This window comes from Hyperolius riggenbachi, chromosome 3 (assembly GCF_040937935.1).
Source record: "Hyperolius riggenbachi isolate aHypRig1 chromosome 3, aHypRig1.pri, whole genome shotgun sequence".
In the NCBI taxonomy this organism is placed as follows: domain Eukaryota; kingdom Metazoa; phylum Chordata; class Amphibia; order Anura; family Hyperoliidae; genus Hyperolius; species Hyperolius riggenbachi.
The window spans coordinates 244,985,995-245,010,912 of record NC_090648.1 but is presented as its reverse complement, the minus strand read 5'-3'; the positions used below and the strand labels follow the sequence as shown (position 1 = coordinate 245,010,912).

The following is a 24,918-nucleotide window of genomic DNA, read 5'->3' as shown; positions in this document are numbered from 1 at the left end:
GATTCAGAGCGTTCCTTGCCTCCCTGAACTCGTCTGGGGAACCGTGCTTGTGCGCCTCCTCCTTGACTTTCCGGAGGTGGCGCAGCTTGCTGTTGAACCACGGCTTGCTATTTGGGAAGATCCTCAAGGTCTTTGAAGGAACGCACATCTCCTCGCAAAAACTGATGTAGGAGGTGATGTTCTCTGCCCATTCCTCCAGGGAGGGTGCCTCTAGGGCCGCCCATTCAGTGCAATCGAAACAGGCCTGTAGCTCCGTCTTAGCCTCGGCTGTCCACCTTTTTACGATCTTTACGGCGGGCTTTGTGGTTTCCAGGTGCCTTCTGTAGGTGGGGATCAGGTGGATTAGGTTGTGGTCTGAGTTCCCCAGTGCAGCACCTTGGGTGGCCTTGTACGCATTCTTAATGGTCGTGTAACAATGATCCAGGGTGTTGCTGTTCCTGGTGGGGCAGGATATGTGTTGCTTGAAGCGGGGCATCTCCTGACGCAGGTTTGCGCTATTAAAGTCTCCCAGGATGATGAAAAGGGCCTCTGGGAAGACAGTTTCCCACTTGAGGATGCTGTCGCTGAGTGCACTCAGGGCATTCTTTGTATTTGCGTCCGGAGGGATATAGACTCCAAAAAGTACGATTGAGGTGAACTCCCTGGGGGAATACTGAGGCCTGCAGTTTATGGCTATAAACTCCACGTCAGGGGAGCATAATATACTGAGAGTGGTGGTATTGGAGCACCAGGTGGAGTTAACGTAGAAGCATATGCCTCCGCCTTTTCTCTTCCCAGACAGTGCTTGGTCGCGATCTGCACGGAGGAAGTCATAGCCTGGCACCCCAATGGAGTTGTCAGGAATACCGTCATTCAGCCAGGTCTCGGTGAAGCAGAGAACCGGGGTGCAGCTGCCTAACGAGGGCTTACTGCCAAGTAATAGGAGCAGTTCGTCGACCTTGTTGGGGAGTGAGCAGACGTTCCCTAGCAGGATGGCAGGGATGGGAGAGCGTAGGCCCTTCCTCTTGAGTCTCACCTGGGCTCCCGCCCTTCTCCCTCTATGGCGGCGTCTACTTTGGGAGTATTTGGTCTCCCTGACCAGATGGGTGATGTGGGCGCTGACTGCCTTCCACAGGGGGGAGTCTGTGGGGGGGTCCCTGTCGAGGGAGGGATCCTTGGCGAGGGGGTCCCATCTTAGGAGCACCTCTCTGGACAGGGTGATTCTGTGTGGCATGTCTCTGGGAGGTGGGCTATGTGATATGGCATGGAGAGCATGCCCTCGCAAGCAGTGGTACAGCCCGATACAGCAATATATAGCACATATAGCTCAGAAATGCACAGTTCAATCCCCACAGCACAGGGATGCACCCCAGAACCCAGCAAAATATGAAAGCACATGTAGCACAGTTCAACGTCAACACAGCACATGGATGACACAGCACAGCACAGGGATGCACCCCAGAACCCAGTTCCGCCCCAGTAGGACAGTTCAATCCCAGTCGACACAGTTCAACCCCAGTATCAGCAACAGATCACCCCTACGGCCCCTTACCCCAGATCAGCAGGGAGATATACAAGGCAGTAGTGTATTCTCACCCTGTGGTCGCAGCATCCTTCTTCATGGGCCAGCGGCAATGGTGGGGACTGGGTCCTCGATGCTGTGGTGTGGCTTGCGGTGTGGAGGCCTGGAATCGTGCGGCCGTGCCAGCGGGGCTATGGGCCCTGCGGTGAGGAGCAAGGAGCAGTGGTGGGAAGGCCCCGCCCGAGGAGCAGAAGGACCGAGAGGAGAGAGTGGTGGAGGCCAGGAGGATCCAGTAGACACGTGCAGCATTGGGGGCCTGTGGCCTAGGCCCTAAAGGAACCACGTGACGTTCGCCCAGCCGTGGAGTGGTGGAGAGCCCCGGCGGAGTTGTTGAATTGTCCAGCGGCAGAGAGGAGAGGGACCATCCGGTGGCAGGGAGACGTAGGGCTGTGCTGCGCTAGTGTGGAGGCAGCCGGCCCCACGTGACGGTGGAGTAGGAATACAAGTCCGCGATGCCCGGAGACCCTGGGGTGTTGGGTCCGATTTGCCGAACAGTCCTTGATGGCTAGGCCATGGGGGGCTGGATCATAGCCCGGAGCAGGAAAGAAGACCGGTGGACACTGATGGGCTGCTGGAGGGACCTGGAGCGGGAGCCGGTGGAGGCGCCGTAGCTGATGGAGGAGCCGGAGCGGACACTGGGAGGCTGAATCCTCGCCCGGAGCAGGGGAGAAGCCGGTGGAGGCTCCGACGCTGATGGGCTGCTGGAGGGGCCTGGAGTGGGAGCCGGTGGAGGCGCCGTAGCTGATGGAGGAGACAGAGCAGACACTGGGAGGCTGAATCCTCGCCTCGGAGCGGGAGAGAAGCCAGTGGAGGCTCCGATGCTGATGGCTGCTGGGGGACCGGAGCGGAAGCCGAAGGAGGTGCAGAAGCTGGAGGGTTGCTGCCGAAGTGGATCAGTGTCTGCCAGGATCCTGTGAGTCCTCGTCGGCGGATCCTGTGAGCGGAGACAAGCAGCGGCGGTCGGGACAGAGGCAGAGGGCCGGTGCGGGTGGCGATGCGGGTCCGCGCTGGATCGGGTTGCACCAGGTGAGTGGCTTGGCTGGTGTGAGAGCCCTCTGGTATGGCACATGCAGCCACCAACTAGTACGCCAACTAATACTAAACTAAACTAACACTAAACTACTACTGGAATACTACTACTGGAATACATGAAACTACATAAAACTACAAAAAACTACAAAAAGCCAGGAGCCATGTGACCGAGGCGACCCGCACAGGCGCCATCTTGGTCTTCTGAATGATATTCACTTGATGCTTATTGCAATCTTTGACAGCCAAGTCACATCGTTCTCATGCTATAGCAATACTGACATCGGTGTCTTGAAGATCTTGTAAGGCAAATTCATCATACATTCATCCGCACAGCTAGTTAGGTTAGGTCATTTGATGCCACGTGCATTTTAATGTTAACATTGAAACACTTAGTATTCAGCCTGTCTGAGCGTTAAACCATGCTTCCTGTTGGCTTCACCAGTTTGGTGGAAACTTGAAAACAATACAAATTTCACTTAAGCATTAGACTGCTATGAAAAGTGACTTTCTCTAGCTTGAAAAACAGGAAACCTTTACTTTGCATGTTGCTACACTTACTAGCATACTTGGTCTGGTACAATAAAAAGAATGGAGCCACATTTGTTAATAAAACAATGAAAAACTGACATAGTCACTTGGCTAGGGGCAGTTATATGGAAAAAAAGAATAAAAGAATTGTACTCTCTTTGACCACCACTACAAAGTGTACTTTAGTTCTGTTTAGCAAATGTCCAACTGCTTACACCAGCCCCAAGGACACATATCCATATGTATGTAAAGTATAGAAGCTTTCATTATAGAAAATACATTTCAAGTACACCGATCTCGTGTTATACACGCTGAAGTCTGTGCAACCTACAATATCAAAGGCTATTCAGTATTTAATGAATAATAAGGGTTTCAGTATTCTCTGTTGCTGAAATCCAGGATGCTCATTTATACTGTCCTCGTAAACATAAGAAATGTAAATTATTGCAGCAGCAAGGCTTGAGATCGCTTTATTTTCCAGCAACTACAGGCAGAAGGTTTTCCACAAATCAGTGATTATTCTGAATGTATTTAAACATTTAACCTGCATTTCAATGCTTTAATGACCCAATCTCCTGTAAGGAATCAGATTGTGTGAATGACTGAATGTGAAGGGAGAGCTGAGAATGCATTCAATTCAAATATCCAACTATGGGCACAGAAGCTCAACTGCTGGATATTTCATATGAACAAAGATTCACTTCCCCACACTTCACTTCCTCTTTCCTTACATGTGGCTTCTCTTACAACAGTGTAACTTTATTTTGCTTACGTACATCTGACATTACAATGTACATTTTATAACAAAATACTACCAAGTGACAAAGTACTAGTTAACAAATGAATGTTGTTCTGTGTTGTCATCAAGTAGGCAAACACATGACTTTACCCTTCTGGCAGTCACATAGGGACTTGTACGGTACTTCAGATATCAGATATGGCTTTATAAAAGAGTCACACCCATTGAGAAAGCCACCATCACATACAGCGCACCCAGTACTATGCTACACAGTTTGTGTTAAAGGAACAAGAATTCAGCACCACTGTAAAGGCAAAGAAGCCAATGAAAAATCAGCTTTTTACCCGACTAATTTGGCATGAATAATAGAAGATGACTTGTGATTCACTGGAAACTGAGCTGAGTTACACAATGCACGTCATCACTCTTCACAATGTATTATTTAATAAGAACCATCTTATAGATAATTCACAGATGCACTTAAGGACTCTTTTAGAGACAAAGGAAAGGCAGAAGCCATGTTTTGGTCAGTGCGGTTGTGTGTGTAGATGCATGTTTTATGTGCAGGTTGTTAAAAAGACAAAAGAAAAAGAACATTCCAGTTTTGCTGCGCAAAATCAGCATTGCTGTTCATTAATTACAATAGTAAAATTGTATTTAAACAAACAAATAGCAGTAAAAAGAAAAAAAAATGAAAGCGTACCTTTCCAACTGTCACCAGCACTGAATTTAAAACAGGTTCTGCCCTACAGAATGCAGTTTTCTCTCTCTCTCTCTGCAAGTTCCTCTTTTAGAGACAGCAACACTTTCAAGCCTTTTTTAATACGATTTGTCAGTTTCGGCCCAATTAGTTGGATTTCCAACCACAGCCACCGTGTCTACTAATTAAAAAAAAATCGCATTGCTCTCTGCAAAGTGCAGGACTGCAGGAAGACTCTAAATAGCACAGCAGTGAGAAATGATGAAATGAGCAGATCCGGTTGAATGAAATGAGATGTGGTTTTGAAACCGCCTTGCACAACGGATCTCCTTTGTTAAACTTTTTTTTTCTTTCTGCTCTTGGTTACTGTTATCTTCTCCAACCCTTAGCTCATTCCAGCAGATACCTTTTAACCCCTGTCACATTGTATGTGGTATGCTCTTAGTTCCAGCATGACAGAGAATACACATTTCCTATTTTATTTCAGGATCTGAATGTATTATACTCTGTGCTGTACTTTGCCTGTCATTATTATATAGCCTCTTTTTCTGTATAGCACTCAAAATACAACAGTGTAATAAACCATACAAGCTACAATTTCTGTACTTAAGAAAAATCAATGTATGTCTGTTTTTAATGCAAATTAACTGTCTGGATTAACTTTTATAGAGACTAGAAGCTAGGAACCGGCTATTATTTCCTTCTTGAATTCGTCCCCTTTCCATAACTATATTATCATTTTTTTCAAGGAGATCACCTTGCCCTTGTGATAAAAGCAGGGGATATTCTTGTAGAGAGATAGCAGGGCAGCAATAGGCAATAAGCACGCTATTCAGACTTCCAACATTAATAGGCCTTCTTTGTACACACCATTTTATTTTGGATTTAGGACACCTATGCCATGTAGACAGTAGCGGCCCAGCACTTGTGTTGTAAGTCCCTGGTCCCTCTAAGTACTTAGTGCAACGTGATACAAAATGCTTAAAGAGAACCAGAGACGAAGAACATAACAGATTTATACATACCTGGGGCTTCCTCCAGCCCCATCAGCCTGGATCGCTCCCACGCCGCCTTTCTCCACTGCCTCTGTCCGCCGATACCGAGGTCCCGTCATTTCGGCCAGTCGAGCCAGTCGACGCAAGTGCAGTGCGCTCCCACTGTACTGAACAGGTGCATGCGTAAAGAGCCGGAGGGAGCCCCTTGCGCATGCGGAAAACTGGTCGCGTCTGGCGGAAGTGACGGGACCTGGTACTGGCGATAGAGGCAGCGGAGGACGGCGGTGTGGGAGCGATCCATGCGGATGGGGCTGGAGGAAGTCCCAGGTATGTATAAAATCTTTTTTAATTTTTTTAGCTTGTCTTCGTCTCTGGTTCCGCTAACCAAGATAACTTAAATAACATTGCTTATTTTCTTATAATATTTATCTATAAATTATTTTGTCAGTGTTTGCCTATTGTAAAATCTTTCCTCTTCCTGATTTTCTCTCTGAAATTAACAGAGCCAGTGACATTTTTAGTACTGGCAAGTGATCTCTGCAGAATGTTCAGTTACTGAACATTCCAAAGACAGTACAACGGGAAGCGGGGGGAGAGTTCTGAATGACAAAGAGCCTAGGACTAGCCTCAGGGCAGGGCTACATACCAATATACAGCATTATATAGCTATAGGAAGTGTATCTGATGCTGATATTTAATGTAAAAGTGGGTGTCCTGAATAATTTACTACATTCTGCTCTATGTCGTTACAGTTCCTCTTTCATTTATTCTGAGACAAAGTAGTTCAGCATATTTGACCAGGTGTATTGAACTGTTTCCAGCACTACAGAACACTGCTGAGTACTCTTTTTCCTTGTGACACTCTATACAATCTATGCCTAAAATATATATTATTTTCCAAATTCTAAGCCGACATACATATACTAGATTATAATTGCTCTGATTTATCATTTGAGCAGGGCTGTGGAGTCGGTACAAAAATAATCCAACTCTGACTCCTCAGTTTATGAAACCTCTGACTCCAACTCCGAATCCAGGTTCCCAAAATGGCTCCGACTCCGACTCCTTAGTCTAATACTTACCAGGGATGTGGATTTGGTACACAAATCATCTGACTCCAACTCCGACCCCACAGCCCTGCATTTGAGATCACCTCCAGTGACACGCTCGTTTAAGTGCAGGTGTCCCCTGAAATGAGAATTTGAGATCACCTCCAGTGACACGCTCATGTAAGTGTAGATGTCCCCTGAAATGGTCATAGGAGATCACCTCTAGTGACACGCTCATGTAAGTGCAGATGTCCCCTGAAATGATCATTGGAGATCACCTCCAGTGACACGCTCATGTAAGTGCAGATGTCCCCTGAAATGATCATTGGAGATCACCTCCAGTGACACGCTCATGTAAGAGCAGGTGTCCCCTGAAATGATCATTTGAGATCACCTCCAGTGACACGCTCATGTAAGTACATATGTCCCCTGAAATGATCATTGGAGATCACCTCCAGTGACACGCTCATGTAAGTGCAGATGTCCCCTGAAATGATCATTGGAGATCACCTCCAGTGACACGCTCATGTAAGAGCAGGTGTCCCCTGAAATGATCATTTGAGATCACCTCCAGTGACACGCTCATGTAAGTACATATGTCCCCTGAAATGATCATTGGAGATCACCTCCAGTGACACGCTCATGTAAGTGCAGATGTCCCCTGAAATGATCATTGGAGATCACCTCCAGTGACACGCTCATGTAAGAGCAGGTGTCCCCTGAAATTATCATTTGAGATCACCTCCAGTGACATGCTCATGTAAGTACATACAGTATGTCCCCTGAAATGATCATTGGAGATCACCTCCAGTGACACGCTCATGTTTGAGATCACCTCCAGTGACACGCTCATGTAAGTGCAGGTGTTCCCTGAAATGATCATTGGAGATCACCTCCAGTGACACGCTCATGTTAGTGCAGGTGTCCCCTGAAATGATCATTGGAGATCACCTCCAGTGACACGCTCATGTAAGAGCAGGTGTCCCCTGAAATGATCATTTGAGATCACCTCCAGTGACACGCTCATGTAAGTACATATGTCCCCTGAAATGATCATTGGAGAACACCTCCAGTGAAACGCTTATGTAAGTGCAGGTGTCCCCTGAAATGATCATTGAAGATCACCTCCAGTGACACGCTCATGTAAGTGCAGGTGTCCCCTGAAATGATCATTGGAGAACACCTCCAGTGACACGCTCATGTAAGAGCAGGTGTCCCCTGAAATGATCATTTGAGATCACCTCCAGTGACATGCTCATGTAAGTGCAGGTGTCCCCTGAAATGATCATTGGAGATCACCTCCAGTGACACGCTCATGTAAGTGCAGGTGTCCCCTGAAATGATCATTGGAGATCACCTCCAGTGACACGCTCATGTAAGAGCAGGTGTCCCCTGAAATGATCATTTGAGATCACCTCCAGTGACACGCTCATGTAAGTGCAGGTGTCCCCTGAAATAATCATTGGAGATCACCTCCAGTGACACGCTCATGTAAGTACATATGTCCCCTGAAATGATCATTGGAGATCACCTCCAGTGACACGCTCATGTAAGAGCAGGTGTCCCCTGAAATGATCATTTGAGATCACCTCCAGTGACACGCTCATGTAAGTGCAGGTGTCCCCTGAAATGATCATTTGAGATCACCTCCAGTGACACACTCATGTAAGTGCAGGTGTCCCCTGAAATGATCATTGGAGATCACCTCCAGTGACACGCTCATGTAAGTGCAGGTGTCCCCTGAAATGATCATTGGAGATCACCTCCAGTGACATGCTCATGTAAGTGCAGGTGTCCCCAGAAATGATCATTGGAGATCACCTCCAGTGACATGCACATGTAAGTGCAGATGTCCCCTGAAATGATCATTTGAGATCACCTCCAGTGACACGCTCATGTAAGTGCAGATGTCCCCTGAAATGATCATTGGAGATGACCTCCAGTGACACGCTCATGTAAGTGCAGATGTCCCCTGAAATGATCATTGGAGATCACCTCCAGTGACACGCTCATGCAAGTGCAGATGTCCCCTGAAATGATCATTGGAGATCACCTCCAGTGACACGCTCATGCAAGTGCAGATGTCCCCTGAAATGATCATTGGAGATCACCTCCAGTGACACGCTCATGTAAGTGCAGGTGTCCCCTGAAATGATCATTGGAGATCACCTCCAGTGACATGCACATGTAAGTGCAGGTGTCCCCTAAAATGATCATTAGAGATCACCTCCAGTGACACGCTCATGTAAGTGCAGGTGTCCCCTGACATTGGTAACCTTCTCTCCAGCAATTCCCCAAGCTGGAAGATACCTAGCATATCACTATTGTAATTCTCAGTGCAGGGTACCTCCTTGCTTGTCCCCCCACCCCACCCCACTCTCCTAATACTAAACATAAGAGGCAGCACGTCTGTAAAGGAACCCTCAGTAAACTTTCACCTGAAACAACAGAAAATTATTGTTTCAGGAGAAAAAAATCTAACGTGTGTATAATTTTCCACTATATGAGGTTTTGTTTCCCATAAACGATAGGCTAAGCTCATGTCCCATGTGATAATACACAACCACTGCCTAGGTACAGTGATATCCTGATAAGAGATTACTGTGAGGCTGGTGATCTCAACAGCTTTCAAAAGCTGTATTCAAAAGAACAAAGGCTCTGAATTGCCATATAGAATCAGACAAGGCTTGCTGATGTTAGAGGGAGAAAAAGACCTCTACAGAGAAAATGTCAGAGAGCAAGATAGAGTTGAAGATAGCTACTGAGATCGCCTATCCGAATGATAATTACTTTTCAGGAAGACCCTGTGTCTAGACAATGGTTGAACGTTTTGACATACCAGGTGCAGCTGTAATTATCAGCAACCTATTTTGTTATACAGCTCAGTGTACTAGGTTTGGGCAAATGACAGGTGTACTTAAAACTGCTCCACGCAGGATATTATTGCAAGAGAATACAACTGTGATTACACTTGTTTATGCTACCAGGAAGCAACAAAAGGCTACTGATTCATCCTTCTGTATATTACATGATTCTGAACAACAAAAGAATTCAAAGAAATCTGCACACACGCCATAATTAACACGTAAATACAAAAATAACATGTTAACTGCAATGGTTGTAAGGACACTTCATGTCACCAGGAGTCTATACAAGAACACAGGTTGGTGGGGCCAGAACAAGCACCAAAGGACAAATAAAGCTTAAAAACAGTTTGACTCCAGGCAGGTTCAGGACTGGCAGAAATCACATAGACAGAGCATGGATCAAACTGACTGCAAGAAAGATCAGAACAGTTCATAAAAAACAGGCTTCCAGCAAACCATATAAGAGAGTCTTGTTTCTCAGTATCAGAGACATATTGCTCAGGCAACTTGCCTGGACACCTTTAAAACTGGTGAAGGTAATCAGTATTCTTCTGTAGAAAGAAGAAACTGCTGCAGAAGCAATGCAGGATCTAGTTGTGGCTAAAGGAGAGTGGCTGGAAACACTGTTGAGGACCCTAGGCCAGGGATTCTCAGGAGCTTGGTAAGTGTCCCCAAAGGAATGGAGCAGGAATAGCTGCATCAATGGAGACAGATCTGAAGAGATCTGTGATATCAACACTGCCAAGAAACCACAAGCCTTCTTTTCCCAAAGCTGGCAATAGTAATTGCAGACCATAAACTTGCCTGATAAATAAATGCATTCCTAAAATACTTCCTATGCATTGTTATTCTGTACTTTGTTGTTCTATTTTATCTAGTTTTCTAAATCACCAGATATGCGTCTAGTTATTAGCAAGTAAAACCATTATTTCAGGGTTATTTCCCAAGAGGGAAATTACTGAACTACATGCGGTAGTCTCAGGAGACAGCGCTCCATGAAATAGAGAGAGAAAGTAAACAGTGTAAAAAAGGTTGTTAAAATGTGACAGTGGTAGGAAAGCTACTTCCCCTCTCACATTGTGCATTCTTAATCAACAGTTTTAACATGGTAGCAAAAACCCAATATACATCCACAGGAATATAAGCTGAGCAAACAAAGAAATACATGTAATAAAATGCCGTTATAATTCGCACTGCGCATAGCGCTTTGTGTAAAACAACCTTATATACAATTACACACCAAGTCCTCCTCATTATCAGAATAATGGCTAGTGTACACTGGTTACTAATTTCCTTCTGAAGACGTTCTGACATCAATTCAATATTCATCTATATACTCTTAAAAGAAAAACTGATCTCAGACTGCTTCTGAGACAGTGAGGAACCTTGAAAAAGACCATGCACATTGGTCCTAAAACACTAAGGCCCATATGCAATTCATTGTTTCACCTGAGTTATCTCTTGGGAAATAATTTTCATATTCTCTTTAAAGGGAACCTAAACTGAGAAGGATATGGATTTTTCCTTTTAAAATAATACCAGTTGCCTGACTCTCCTGCTGATCCTGTGTCTCTAATACATTTACCTACAGCCCCTGAACAAGCATGCAGATCAGGTGATCTGACTGAAGTCAGACTGGATTAGCTGCATGCTTGTTTCAGGTGTGTGATTCAGCCACTGCTGCAGCAATAGGTCAGCAGCACTGCCAGGCAACTGGTATTGTTTAAAAGGAAACATCCATATCCCTCTCAGTTAAGGTTCCCTTTAAACTCAGCATTTTACAATTGAAAAGGGACCCAAAAGTTGGTAGAAAAGTACTATCAATTTTATTTTGGGTATATTCTTGCTTGCTGGTGACTTAAACGACTTTTTATGACAAGTTGTTAAAATATCACCTAGGAGAAAACTCGGGAGAAAAAGTAAATAGCATATGGGCCAAAGGCTCTGTACACAGTGCTCAGTTGTGTTGCAAAATAATTTTGCATGTCTACTCATTGCCCATACAGTTCTATGGGGCTGATCACAGTACTGCGTTGTAACTGATCACGTTATTCTAACTCGCTGCAGGCAGGCTTTGTAATAAAGTCTATGTCCAGTCTCCAGTGCAGTTCACATTCATTATAATGCGTGATTTATGCAACTGACCACTGCGAACCTAGCCTGAGGCATACACATTATTCTGCTTAATGCAGTTTAGTGCATACACCTCACATATACCAAATACCAAGGTTCATATGCTATGGTGTTAAAATATTAAGTTCCTCTTGTACTGATGAAAATATGCCTGAAATGGCTTTGCAAGAGTGAAATGTGATTCTATTGCTTTACTCCACCATCGGTGAACAAGACACGCTTTCACGTTGTATAGTACTGAAGCTGGGCATACAGCAAAGTTTAGCCCATGGCTCTTCCTATTTATGCAGTGATGCAATAGAATTTTCTCCACTGAGATGCCCACTAACCCACACACACGCATTTCAAAGAAACCTTCACTGTTGTTCTCTGAGCATCCAATTGGCTGGTGTGCATTTATTATGTACAAAGGTATAGATCTATACAGATGAATAAATACAACCCAAGGGTCACCTTATTTGTTCATTGACTTCCTGCATTGTGAAGAATCTGTTTCTTGAATTGTTACTACTTGTAAGAACTGGTAGTTTATTGACCGAGTCCTATGTCCCCCCTGGATAGTGTTTGCACATCTATTTGAATATTTTGAAATTATTGAAGCACACACACCAAAATTGAGGCATGCAAACAAGCTAATATTCAGCTCTGCTTTTATCCCACCTGCCTGCCTCCCCTCCCCCCAACTAGAAGAAAATCACTCTTAATCAGTTTGTTATTCTTTACAAAAAAACAGTTCTGCATGACGACAGCGCAGAACAGCATTTTTGAGTGATTTATTTTAAAGACAACTGGATTTAATTTACTCTGATGCAGACAGCTGCTGCTTCAGATTCTTTACCTCAAATGCAAGTCTTGAATCTGTCCTATTGAACCAGCGAAATTAGCTCCAGGTAAGGGATGAATTCACAGATTCAAAGAGTGGTGACACGTAGAATAATAAGGTTCTTTAAAGGCACAGTCACACTTCCCAACATATACTAGCAATCATTTATAGAAATAGTATGGTTAATCAAACGATATAGGCTAAGTTTGTATGCCTGAGTATAGTGAATGTAAATGTATGGAGAATGGCAACCATGTCCATTTGCTTGTAGGATGATTGCTTTCATGAAGCCTCATTCATAACTCTCGATTGCTGAACACTGCTCTGTCCGCCCTGATGATAGGACACAGCTCGCTGCGCAAAGAAAAACTCATTCATTTTCTCCCCTGTTAACTGGATTTTAAAGTGACTCTTTAGCCGGGGTAAACTCATAACTTAACATGCTGCCGCTAGCTTTTTAATGCCAAACTATCTTAGTTGTAAACTAAAAGTCGTAATTGTTTACCAATGATTAAAGTGGCCCTAAAGTGGGGCTTAAACTAAACTCTTGAACTACCCATAGCTACAAGTAGAGCTTTAAAGCAAACCTGAAGTGAAAATAAACTTATGATATAATGAATTGTATGCGTAGTACAGATAACACATTTAAAAATGCATTTTTTGACAAGGTGTGAAAATATAATCTAGGAGAAAAGGCAGGAGAAAAAGTGACTTGCATATGGGCCAGAGTGTGCTTTTTAAACTGCAACTGTGATAGAATGATGCAATGCTATTAAAAAAAGCGATATCATTAAAAATAAAAAAGTGAATTTGCTAATATGTTTTACAAACTCCATGTAGGGAAGCAACCATAAGGCTCGTTTCCCACTTGAGAGTGTAATGTCCTCTCTGATAGTCCGGCTATAGCCCGGGGAAAATGCTTTACACCATAGGTTATATAGGGGAATGCATCCCCATGGCGCGGGATTATTACGGACTGCCCAGAAGTTGCTTACCACAATGGATCCCACGGATCCGCTGCAGAGTGACAAGTGTGAACAGCTCCTATTTATAAAATAAGAGCCGTTCACTGCCCATTTAGTGATGCAGAGAACGGACAAAAGATGTCTGTTCTCCACTCAAGTGGGAACAGAGCCTAATGCCTCCCCACCGCGTCCCCACCTGCGCTCTTTATCAGCCGCTCGAATTCCCCCTTTGGCCGCCAGCGGGGATCGAGCAGGAAATCTATCTGGCAGGTCATCGGACCTGTTGGATATTATCAATCGAGCCATCAGGCTCGATTGATAAGGCTGCACAACTCCCGTGTATGCCCAGCATAAGTTTTTGGAACTATAGACTGAGATTTGACCACATGCACCAGAAGATGTGACAGGGCAAGTGCATTTGCTAGAAGGTAATGAAATGTCATCTGGCATATGGGGGGCAGAGCTGAGGCATATGGTGTACAGGGGAACATAGATGCACATGTTACACAGGGGGACAGAATGAAGACGTTACAAAATGGGGCACACGTGTTATGGGGGGGGGGGGGGGCAGAATGGTGTCACAAGCTATACAATGGGACAGAATAGGGATTCATGTTATTCAGAGGGACAAAATGATGACATTGGTTATACAGAGAGACAGAATGAGAGCAAATGTTAACCTGGAAGACAGAACAGGAGCACATGTTATAATATGCATTGCCTTCTGATTGAATAGACAGACAGCACACAAAATAAATTGGTGAATGGTCTATAAACACTCCCAGCAAACTTTATGAGGAACCTATACACCTGCTTATTCAAGCAATTATCTAATCAGCAAATTATGTGACAGCATTGCAATGCATAAATCATACAGTGCTACTGAATGAATAAACAGCGCATAGTTTGACAAATCTGTTTGTTAAAAGTATAACTTTTTTTAATTGGAAAAACTGATGTATATAGCCTCCTGTACAATATGTATGTCTGGTATGCAGTTTTTAATGAGAGCATAAGCAAACATAAAAGCATACAAATTAAGAGCTTCAGTTACAGGCAATCTAAAGTGAAAGGGATATGGAGGCAGACATATTTATTTGCTTTTAAAGAGACTCTGTAGCTGCTCTAATGTGCTTTGTCTTATTGCAGCCTTTCCTATTTGCACAGTGGCTGTATTATCTCTGTTATATAATCTAATCTTCTTTCCTCTGTCGGCTCTGTCGGGCTGAGGCAGTCAGGCTGGAATGTGCTGTGCTGCGTATGATTGGATAAAAGCTATACACACCCCCTCCAGGCCCCCTGCACACTCTGTATGACTCACACACTGAGCTACACTCAGCGTATCACTTACTATGTCTTTTGTTTGTAAACACTGCCTAAGACTGGCAATTACAAGCCAGGTTTGCAGCAGAGAGTGGCAGACACAGCACAGAGGGGCCCAGGAGAACATAATGAATAGAATGGTGTGCTTTTTATTGTAAGAATTTTACAGTACAGATTCTCTTTAAACAATACAAATTCCCTAGCTGTTATTCTTATCTTCATCGTCTAATGTTTTTAGCTTCAGACCCTGAAGAAGCCTGCAGAGCAGATGTTCTACTTCTGAAGGAATTCTGACTAGATTAGCTGCATCAATGTTTCAGGTGTGTTATTCAAACACTACCGATGCCTGACAGATCAGCAGGATTGCCAAGCAACTGGTATTGTTTAAAAGGAAGTATATATGGCAGCCACCATATGTCTATCACTCCAGGTTCCCTTTAATGTTCACATCAAAAACCCTGGAATGTCAACAGCCTCTAGAATTTACTCCAAATTTTTTTTACTCCAAAAAACCATCAAGCAAGCAACAGTTCTGCAGACAGAAACATCTTGTTGCCCAAAGAGTCACAGGAAAAAGTCCAGAATGGTTTAAGCCGACAGAAAGGTTTGGTAACCCAAATAACCAATATTTACAAATCTGAGATGAACAGAAAAGCTATTCCGAATGTGCCACAATTTAAAGCAACTTGGGTTACACTCTTGCCAGCCAAATAGAGAAGGATGCGGCTGCAGTAGGCACAAGTTTGACAGAAATGGACAACTGAATCCTGGTGAACATAGTCTGGTATGATGAATCTAATTTTTTTTCTGGAGGACATACCTGCTAGGGCCAGAAGTTGGCATCGTCAGCCTGAATCCATAGACCCAATATGTAATGTGTCATCAGTCTAGTCTGGTGGTGTTGTGGGATGCGGTACAATGGGTGATTTGTAGTATGAAAAGGTAGCTGACAAATCTGCAGAAACTGTGCAATGAGGCTATTCGACGGCAAAGGGAGGTCCCATCCAATATTATACTGTGTTCCTAATAAGTGTTCAGTCCATGTAAATAATAATCACTTTCTTTAAGGTCTTTTATAGTTTGTTTAGTTATTTCAGCAAGTAGTTTAAAATGACCAAATTTAGTTCACTGATTTGTGATTAGGATTAATAGAAAATAGAACAAATGACTGTAATCCTATCCAAATTCAAATCCAGTCTACAGTCACATTATCATCACTAACATCAAGCAAGAAAACATGTGCATGCACTGATGTAAGCTGAATACTGGTCCTGGCTTTCCAGAGGGCTCAATTTTGCAGCAAAGCCACATTAACGTATACACTGGGAATATCACCCAAATAGTCAGTGTGGTGATGTTTGCAAAATTCTCCATCTAGATCACACGCTGCATAATTATTAAAAATGCCTCTAATGCAAAGGTAGAGTGATTTGCAATCAACAGCCTCAATCCATCCCTAAAACAGATGTTTATTAGTTTATTATTAAACAAATGATGCTTTTGTACTATCTTCTCAGTGATGTAAAGTATAAATCATTTCTTAATTCAAATGTAGTGGAGAAGAATTGCTTACTTGACATTTTCACAGACAAGAAGACACGCCAGAAGCTACACTGTACTCTCAACATCTTGAAACCTTGCCAAGATATGTTTGAAAAAAAGCCCATATGCCGTAGCTAGGGAATTATACTGAAGATATGTACTCAAAAGGAATTTCATTTTCTTACAATGGTTGTTTCTTTAGCGCAAATAAAATAATTCTAGCTTTTGTGTATTTGGTTTATTCCAATGCATTGTTCCTCTGAAATGAATGGAGCTACAGTACACAGAACAACAACACTAGATCAATAACAAGCCAGTGCACTCTGTTAATGGCATTTTAACTTTGTTTGTTAACAAGACATTGAAGCCATTTCTGACAAGGATTGAGGAGGTTTTGCATAATTTGCAGAGGAAACACAAAAGGAGGGACACCGAGAGCCCAATATAGTGTAGTATGTTGCCATACCAAGGCAAATGTATAAAATAGATATGAAAATACTCACAAACCAAGGTTACCTCCTAGGCAACCACTGTAAAGGCAGGTGGGGAGATTAGACCTGTCCCCACTCAGGATTAAGAAGTCACTCTCTGTAGATCAGAAAAAAGGGGGTAACACCCCTCCACCAAGAGTGGACTAAGCAATAGACTGAGGTTTGCAACAAAGGCATCAAAATAGGATAAAATATGTTAAAAACTGTTTAAAAACGGAGGTAGTGGTGGACTTACCTTTTACAAGTAGACACAAAATTCTGTTTTATGGTCAACAACAATAACATTTGTGAAATTTGTGAATAAAATTTGTTGTTGACCATAGATAAACAGAATTTTTTGTCTATCTGTAGGAGTTAAGTCCACCACTACCTAATTTTAAACAGTTTTTAATATATTTTATCCTATTTTGGCGCCTCTGTTACAAACCTCAGTCTAAGGTTTTGCATAATGGTGACTCTACATATAAAACAGCTGAAGTTCCTACATGGATTTAGTGCTAACAACAGAAGAATATTTAAGGATTGTGATACTGAATTTGATCTATTTTTTTATGCCAATATCACAAGAAGTGCTATTGGCCATGCCATTCATGTCACTCACATTACAGCTGAAGTGAATGAGATATTAGATGATATCTTGCAGGGAACTAAGTCCTAAAGTGACCATTCCTAATGTAGACAGCAGGCACGTGCAGAGGGGGGTGCTCTGGGTGCCCAGGCACTCCCCCCTTCTTAAATCTTCAAAAAGGCCCCTCTGGTCACGCAAAATGAGCCCTGCCCCTACCGCGATAAGCCCCGCCCACCCGCGATAGGCTCCGCCCCCGCCCAGGACACTTTCAGGTGAAGAAGCCTGTACAGGAATCCTAGTGTGGCATACTGACCCCACCCTCCACCTAGGACCCATAGTGACCTCTACCTCCCCCAGCACCCACAGTGACCTCTCCCTCCACCTAGAACCCACAGGGACTTCTCCCTCCACCTAGCATCCATAGGGACCTCTCCCTCCACCTAGCACCCAAAATGACCTCTCCATCCACCTAGCACCCACAATGACCTTTCCATCCACCTAGCACCCACAATGACCTTTCCATCCACCTAGCAGTGCACCCACAGTGACCTTTCCCTCCACCTAGCACCCACAGTGACCTCTCCCTTCCCCAGTACCCACAGTGACCTCTCCCTCCCTCTAGCACCCACAGTGACCTCTCCCTCCACCTAGCACCCACAGTGACCTCTCCCTCTACCTAGCACCCACAGTGACCTCTCCCCCCACCAGCACCCACAGTGACCTCTCCCTCCCACAGTGACCTCTTCCTCCACCTAGCACCCACAGTGACCTCTCCCTCCACCTAGCACCCACAGTGACTTCTCCCTCCCCAGCACCCACAGTGACCTCTCCCCTTCACCTACCACCCACAATCACCTCTCCTTCCCCAACTCTAGCAGTGATCCTGCCTACCCCAGCACCCACACTTACCTATCCCTCCCCTAGTTCTCACAGTGATTTTTCCCTCCCCCAGAGGCTACCCTCCTGTCCCCTGCAGCACTGACAGGGACCTCCCATCCCAAAAGCAGCACCTACAGTGACCTCTCCCATAGCCAGCGCCCACAGTGATCTCTCACAACACACAGCATCCACAACTACTCGGTCCTCCAATAACTACAATGACCTCTCCCAGCACCCACAGTGACCTCCCCTTCCTCCAGCACTCATACTGACCTCTTCCTTCCACAGAACTCACAGTGACCTACCCTTCCCCCAGCACCTACACTGACCTCTACCTCCCCCAGCAACCACACTGACCTCTACCTCCCCTATAGGGATGCTCATTCGATTTCCGCGGAAATGCAATTTCCGAAATTCCGAGCGGAAATTGCATTTCCGCATCGGAATGCGGAAATCGGTAATGCAAGTGCAGAAATCGTGGAAATTTCACCCAACTTTAACATCGATTTTCTCAAAAACTATAAGGTCTTTTTGAAAACTTTTTTGCATCTTGTTCGCAAGATTCTGTTTAATAACCCCTGAAAATTTGGTGTTTCTAGGACTTACGGGGGCTTTGCTATTAACCGCTAAAGTTGGCGGATTTTTACTGTAATGTAAAATGCAGAAAATCCGCATCTCCCTATTTTCTGCATTATACCTGTACATTACAGTAAAAATCCGCCGACTTTAGTGGTTAATAGAAAAGCCCCCGTAAGTCCTAGAAACAACAAATTTGCAGGGTTTATTATACAGAATCTTGTGAACAAGATGCCAAAAAAAGTTTTCAAAAAGACCTTACAGTTTATGAGAAAATCGATGTTAAAGTCGGGTGGAATTTCCGTGATTTCCGGCGGAAATTCCGCATTGGAATGCGGAAATTGGTAGCGGAAAGCGGAATCGGTAATTGGCAATGGCGGAATGCGGATTTACCTCGGAATTGGAAATTGGCATTTCCGACCATCACTATTCCCCTAGCAGCAACTATGTCATTCATAGCAGTACCCACAGTGACCTCTCACTCCCAGCACCCAAATAGTACCCAGTACCCACCCATGGTCTGAACCCGTATGAGACTCAGTACTCTCCCATGACACACATCCAGACCACACATCGCACTCCCTACTCACTCATGTCTAAAACTCACATGGCTCCCTGTACCAATTAGCACTCACATGGCACCCACTATTGTTTATCACCATCTGCTACTCATTCAGCACCCAATACAGCATAGCACCCACTGCAAATAAACACCCAATACAAACTGGACCTTGGTACCCACAGCAGCTTGACACGGACTGTACTTTGGCACCTTGGCACCCACTGCAACTTAGCATAAACTGGACCTTTGCGTCTTACCACCCACTGCATCTGGGCACCCACTGCACCTTGGCACTTACTGCAGTTTTGCATCTACTAATGCTTAGCAACCACAGCATATTGGCAGCCACTGCTTCTTTGCCTGAAAAGAAGCTTGGGTGCTGATCTAGAGGGACAGAGGTCCCAGTAATGAAAGCTGAGTCAGTGCCTACATCAGGCTCCACTGTGCCCACTCTAATAGTGGGCACCTACGACTGCTGATTTGAGGGTGGTGGCGCCAAAGGAGTTAGTTGGAAGAAGACACAAAGTCTGCCTGATACTTCTATAAAGGTGTGTGGGGGAGGGGGGGGGGTTAAGACTGCATAATGCTTTCTGGAGAAGAGGTGTTACATACACAATTTAGCATGATTGATCGATTAGGGCCCCTTTTCAAATTTGAGCACCCCCCCTTACGGATCCTCTGCACGGCCCTGGTAGACAGATTCCAGTCCAAAGGCATTATGGGAAAATGTTTACATGCATAGAGAAAGAAACATTTACATCCACAGAGAAATTAAACTTAGTGCACTAGCTACAAGCACTGGCAACCCATCTTTTTGAATAACAAAATATATGAGTTAAGCCTAGTAAATATACTAGATAATCCTTGACAAAAATGATAGCTTTGCACTTTTCTCAGCTGAGAATCTAGTATGTATGTACAGCTGCCCAGCAACCTCATTTACCGACCTCCAATTAAGATCACTAAGAGTTGATCAATAAGCAAGCCTGTTACAGTTTGAGTTTACCAGTCTACAGGAAACTGCTGGCTAGTGCACCACCTGTTGTTCCTTCTCCCTTCTCCACTGAATAGTCACATTGTTTGGCCATGTCAGTCCTCCCACCTTGCCACTCCAATATACCAGACTACAGTTGCACTACTAACAATGCCACAAATCTGGAAGGTAAGAATATGGTCCTTTTTTTTTTGCTGACAAGTGTTAGACACTGACATCAGTGCAAAGACTTTCAAAAAGAGAATATACCGTAATTACATCACTGAGTGACCCCTCTTTCAGTCCTAACTTTAAATTAACCCAACCTGGTGTCTAATGCTAACCTTTCTCTCCAATTCTAATGTTAGAATGTCTTTTTTTGATGCCACAAATCTAACCTTCATCCAAACCCTGAGATACTAATTGACTCTTACCCTAACATTCCTCTTAGCCATATCTATTGCACGGAAAAATAAACTATTAGTTAAACTACCAGTAAGAGCCTGAAAAAGATTACAGTTCATATGATTAAATTACCAGTGCCAAGTTTGGGTCCATATAAAAAAAAGTTTTCTAGAGAAGACAGGAGGCAGCAGTAGCTTCTAGTAGATTATAGGTGCTCAGTAAATATTTTCTTTACTATTAACAAGTCCATAAATTTACTTCAGTAACGTTTTGTGTTTAGATGAGCTACTCACACAGTGTTTTTTTTTCTGTGAAATGTACAAAAGCATTGCATTATATATCACTTACAATGGAGCTCTGCTCAACATAATAATTTCAATTTTAATAGGCCTAAGAATTGTTTTAAGGAAAGGAATATATGGCTCTGAGTGATTGGTACTCTAGAGGGGATGAGAGCTGCTATCTGGAGCTGAAGCAAGCATGACGGAGGTGTTGACAGTTAGCAAAAGCTTTTTCTGCGCAGGTAAACTGGTGTTTGAAACACGTCCTTTGTTAAGCACAGCCTTTTGCTTCGGCCCTTCATTGCTTCCATTTCCAAATCAGTAAGACACTAATTTTCCCTTGAATGGATTACAACATCCAGACCTACAAGATTTTTGGACAATCTATTCAAGATTATGCAGATGACAGATGCATTCAGTTTAAACTTCAAAGAAAACGATTAGTGGGTGCAACAGATGGAAACAAACCTGCTTCAGTGTGTAATGATTTTTGCATTGTGCTTGTTCTTATTGCCAAAACATTTTCTGGACAGACAAATGAGAAATCATGATATATGTTTATGTGCATAGGCTAAGAAGCTTAAACAATTATGCATTAAAAAAATACATTATAAATGTAATTGTGAAAATCATTTTAAAAGTGTTCTTTCTGTGTGATTTCATCTTTAGCATCAAGCCTTTTCTTTTGTCTAGATGCATGCATGCTCAATTTTCCAAGGTAACAAAGGGGTGCTATAAAATAACAAAAGGAGGGAGAGCTCCAAGGGCTTTTCACTGTGTTCATTTGTTGATGCTGAGGGAAATGGCATTACCATTTAGGAGTCTTTATTTTGTAATATTAGTGTTAGTGCTCTTATTATTATGAGAGCATGATAGGGGCTGGAAAGAAGAAACAGCAGGCAAATCACCTCATTCACACTGATTTGCATGAAGCTAATTTATTTTTGTGGTATTTTATATCAGCACCATAGACCTAGTATAAAAAGTTGCAGTGGTCATATATGGGTTATTGATTTTAAAGTAGTTGTATACATCAGATAGAGAGGAAGAAGTGATAGTCACTTTTAGGGTAATTGTCTGAGGGTGTCCTCAATAAAATGGTATCTTAAGTAAAACAAATCTGCCCAGTTTAACTTTCCTGTGGCTTCTTCTATCCTCCTGTAGGCCTTCAGGTTCCTCGATGTCTTTCCGCTCTGATCTGCTCGGCAGCTGTGACCTTTCAAAAGCTGTCTGAGTGAGCCAGTTGTGGGATACTGCGCATGTGTGGCCCTGCGCCTCCTCAATCGTACTCCCGTATCCACATGTGATTGGCGCATTTGCAGTTGCAATTTTAAAGAACTGCGCAAGTGCTGAATGCTCCCTGGAGAGTGGTTGAGAAGGCACATGGCCCGGAGCAGCACAGGCAGCTTTTGGAGGGGACAGCTGCTGAATAGATCGGCACAGACTATCAGCAAGGGACCAGAAGGACTACAGGAGGCGATAGGAAACCCCAGGTAAGTTATACTGTGCAGATTACTTTCACTTTAGGTTTTCCTAGACCTGTTGTAGAGGATACCACAGGAACAAGGAACATGGTAAAAAAAGAGGGGTAACGTGGCACAGTCTATGTGTGAGGCTCTTCAATGTTTGATTTGTCTTTTGAACTTGATCTTCACTCTGGAACTCCATTTAGTTTACTGACAACCTTATTTTTAGAAAAATTTCAAACACCCAAGTGAAAGATGACAAGTACAAAGCAATAAATTACACCTAAAGTTGGAGAAAAGCTTTAAATGAGTGAAGCGGAAGTTAACACAATAAAACAAGAAATCTGTCAAGGTGTATTAACGTTAATTAAGCCTACTTTTTCATGAGTTTAGTACCAATTAAAATTGTTAATGTCAGTTAACTACCTATTGTGGCACAATATACTGCAATGGCATTTCAGCATAGGACTTAATTGGTATCTACAGTAGGTAAGGAGCAGTATGCAATTTGATTAAATGCATTCACATGGCTCTTTTTATTATACGTAATGTAAATTAAGCAGCTTGCATTCAGAAAATACACGAACACAGCCAATAAATATAAATTAAAAGGCTATATGCCAGGGATAATTATTGCTACTAAGAGAAACACAGTATATCTGTAATAATAAAGTTTTGAATGATAATTATGCAAGTGCTTTAGTGACAATGGTCTGAAGAATGACACGTATCACGTGGCAATGCTGGAGTGTGTACTGTGTTTCCAGCACTATTCAACCATCTCTCCATATCAAGATATCTTCTACATGGTCCACATACTGACAAAATAAACTTGATGAAACTAGCTGATATTAAATTTTCATGTTTCTCTAGCTGCCTCTAAAAACTATGTTGGCATATTAAATATTCACCAGTAAATCATTTTAGTAATATTAGCTGGGGATAGGCAAATGATATGCCCTATTAATCTAAAAATACAGTATAAATAAATAACAATTCACATCCAGTACCAACTGGTGCAAATTGACAGACTGAGAAAGAAATGTAAAAAATTCCGTTTAAAACTCCAGCTATGATGAAAGCTGACCTACCCTGATCACTCATTGCCCATCACACTTTATACCTCAAAGTGGAATTCAAGCACAAAAATAAAACCCCGGCTCGATGACCATGTAAAAGCTATATAAATGCCAAATTTTTCTTTTTAGCTGTCTCCTCCCTTTCACCCTCTTCATACTAACTGGGACCCCCAAAAGTTCCAGCAATTGTATCCAGCGTGGCATCTTCTGGAGGCAGACCACAGTGACATTTCAGCAGACCAGCCTCCCTATGAGGACACAAACACAAACTAAAACAATTTTACCAGGGGAAAGTGTTAAATGATCTGTCAGGTTCTTAATGGTGACAGTGTTTCAAATAAAATACTTCTCCTCAATCACAGAGAGCAAAAGTAAGGGCAAATCACTTTAGCTGTTACACAAGTAACAACAGAAACTCTGTTTGATCTCTCCTCACACTGTATCAAACTTAAGATGAAAGTTCATTGGGGTTTCTCTTTAACCCTGGACAGAGTTTTACTTTAATTTTTTTAATGTATCTGTGATGTATTTCCCATTAGCTGGATTCATGGCTCAAGCAAACAGCTGGCTTTTCGTTGTTATAGGCAATGCAAACACTTTCCTTCGCCACACTCAATGTATGTAAAGTCCTTTACGACAGGGCCCATGCTTCCATAGAGTCAAACTAGGCAACTGACAAGGGCCCAAACACCTTAGGGACCTCACAAATCGCGTACTCTAAAGGTCACATGTTTGCTGTCAGTATAGTATGAGAATGTTCATTTGTAGCTACGGCTTAATTTTACCTAAAACCGTCCCTGCACTTAGATATGCCAAACCTTCAGCACTGTTTCTGTACATGAGCAAGTTCGACAACCACTGAGATGAGAAATTGTCTCAACATGACCTTGACTTACATACTTGTAACTGGAGAGGGAAATAAATTCTGCTAGCACCTGCCTACTGGTCAGTTAACTGACAGCTGGTTAATTAACCGACAGCAAGGCTTTTGCAGGCTAAAACTCCTGTCCATCACTGTATCATTGGAGATTGCATGTTAGATGATTTTTTACTTTGCTAGCTGTAAACATTTTTATGCTGTAATTAGAGGTGCCCCTTCTCTAATCCACGCTTTTGTAAAGATACTAAAACTTCCATGTGAACTTCTGAGCTACACTGAGTGCAATGGCATTGATGCATGCTGCATTTCTGATGCTCAAACACGTCAATGCAATGTAAACTGACACATCATGGGAATGTTTTCATTTAAAACTGCCCAGTTTAATCTTTGTGTTAACTGCAGCATTAAGGACAGCTCGGCACTGTTTCCTAATGCTGAGAGGCTATCCACTCTACGAATGGTGATCAGAACCTCTCATTATATAGTGCTGTTTGTACAGCA

At 43.3% G+C, this 24,918-nt stretch overlaps 1 protein-coding gene across 19 annotated transcripts in view; it reads right to left on the bottom strand.

Annotated features, from left to right (window-relative positions):
- CELF2 (CUGBP Elav-like family member 2) overlaps positions 1-24,918 on the bottom strand; it is a 688,411-nt gene that overhangs the window by 487,784 nt on the left and 175,709 nt on the right. Inside the window, exon 1 of one of the 19 annotated variants that reach the window (XM_068276085.1) lies at positions 4,564-4,729. The exons of the other annotated variants lie outside the window; for them this stretch is intronic. The gene's annotated coding sequence lies outside the window, so the exon portion shown is untranslated. Of the gene's footprint in view, positions 1-4,563; positions 4,730-24,918 lie in introns of those variants that run through there. 19 annotated transcript variants of the gene reach the window in all.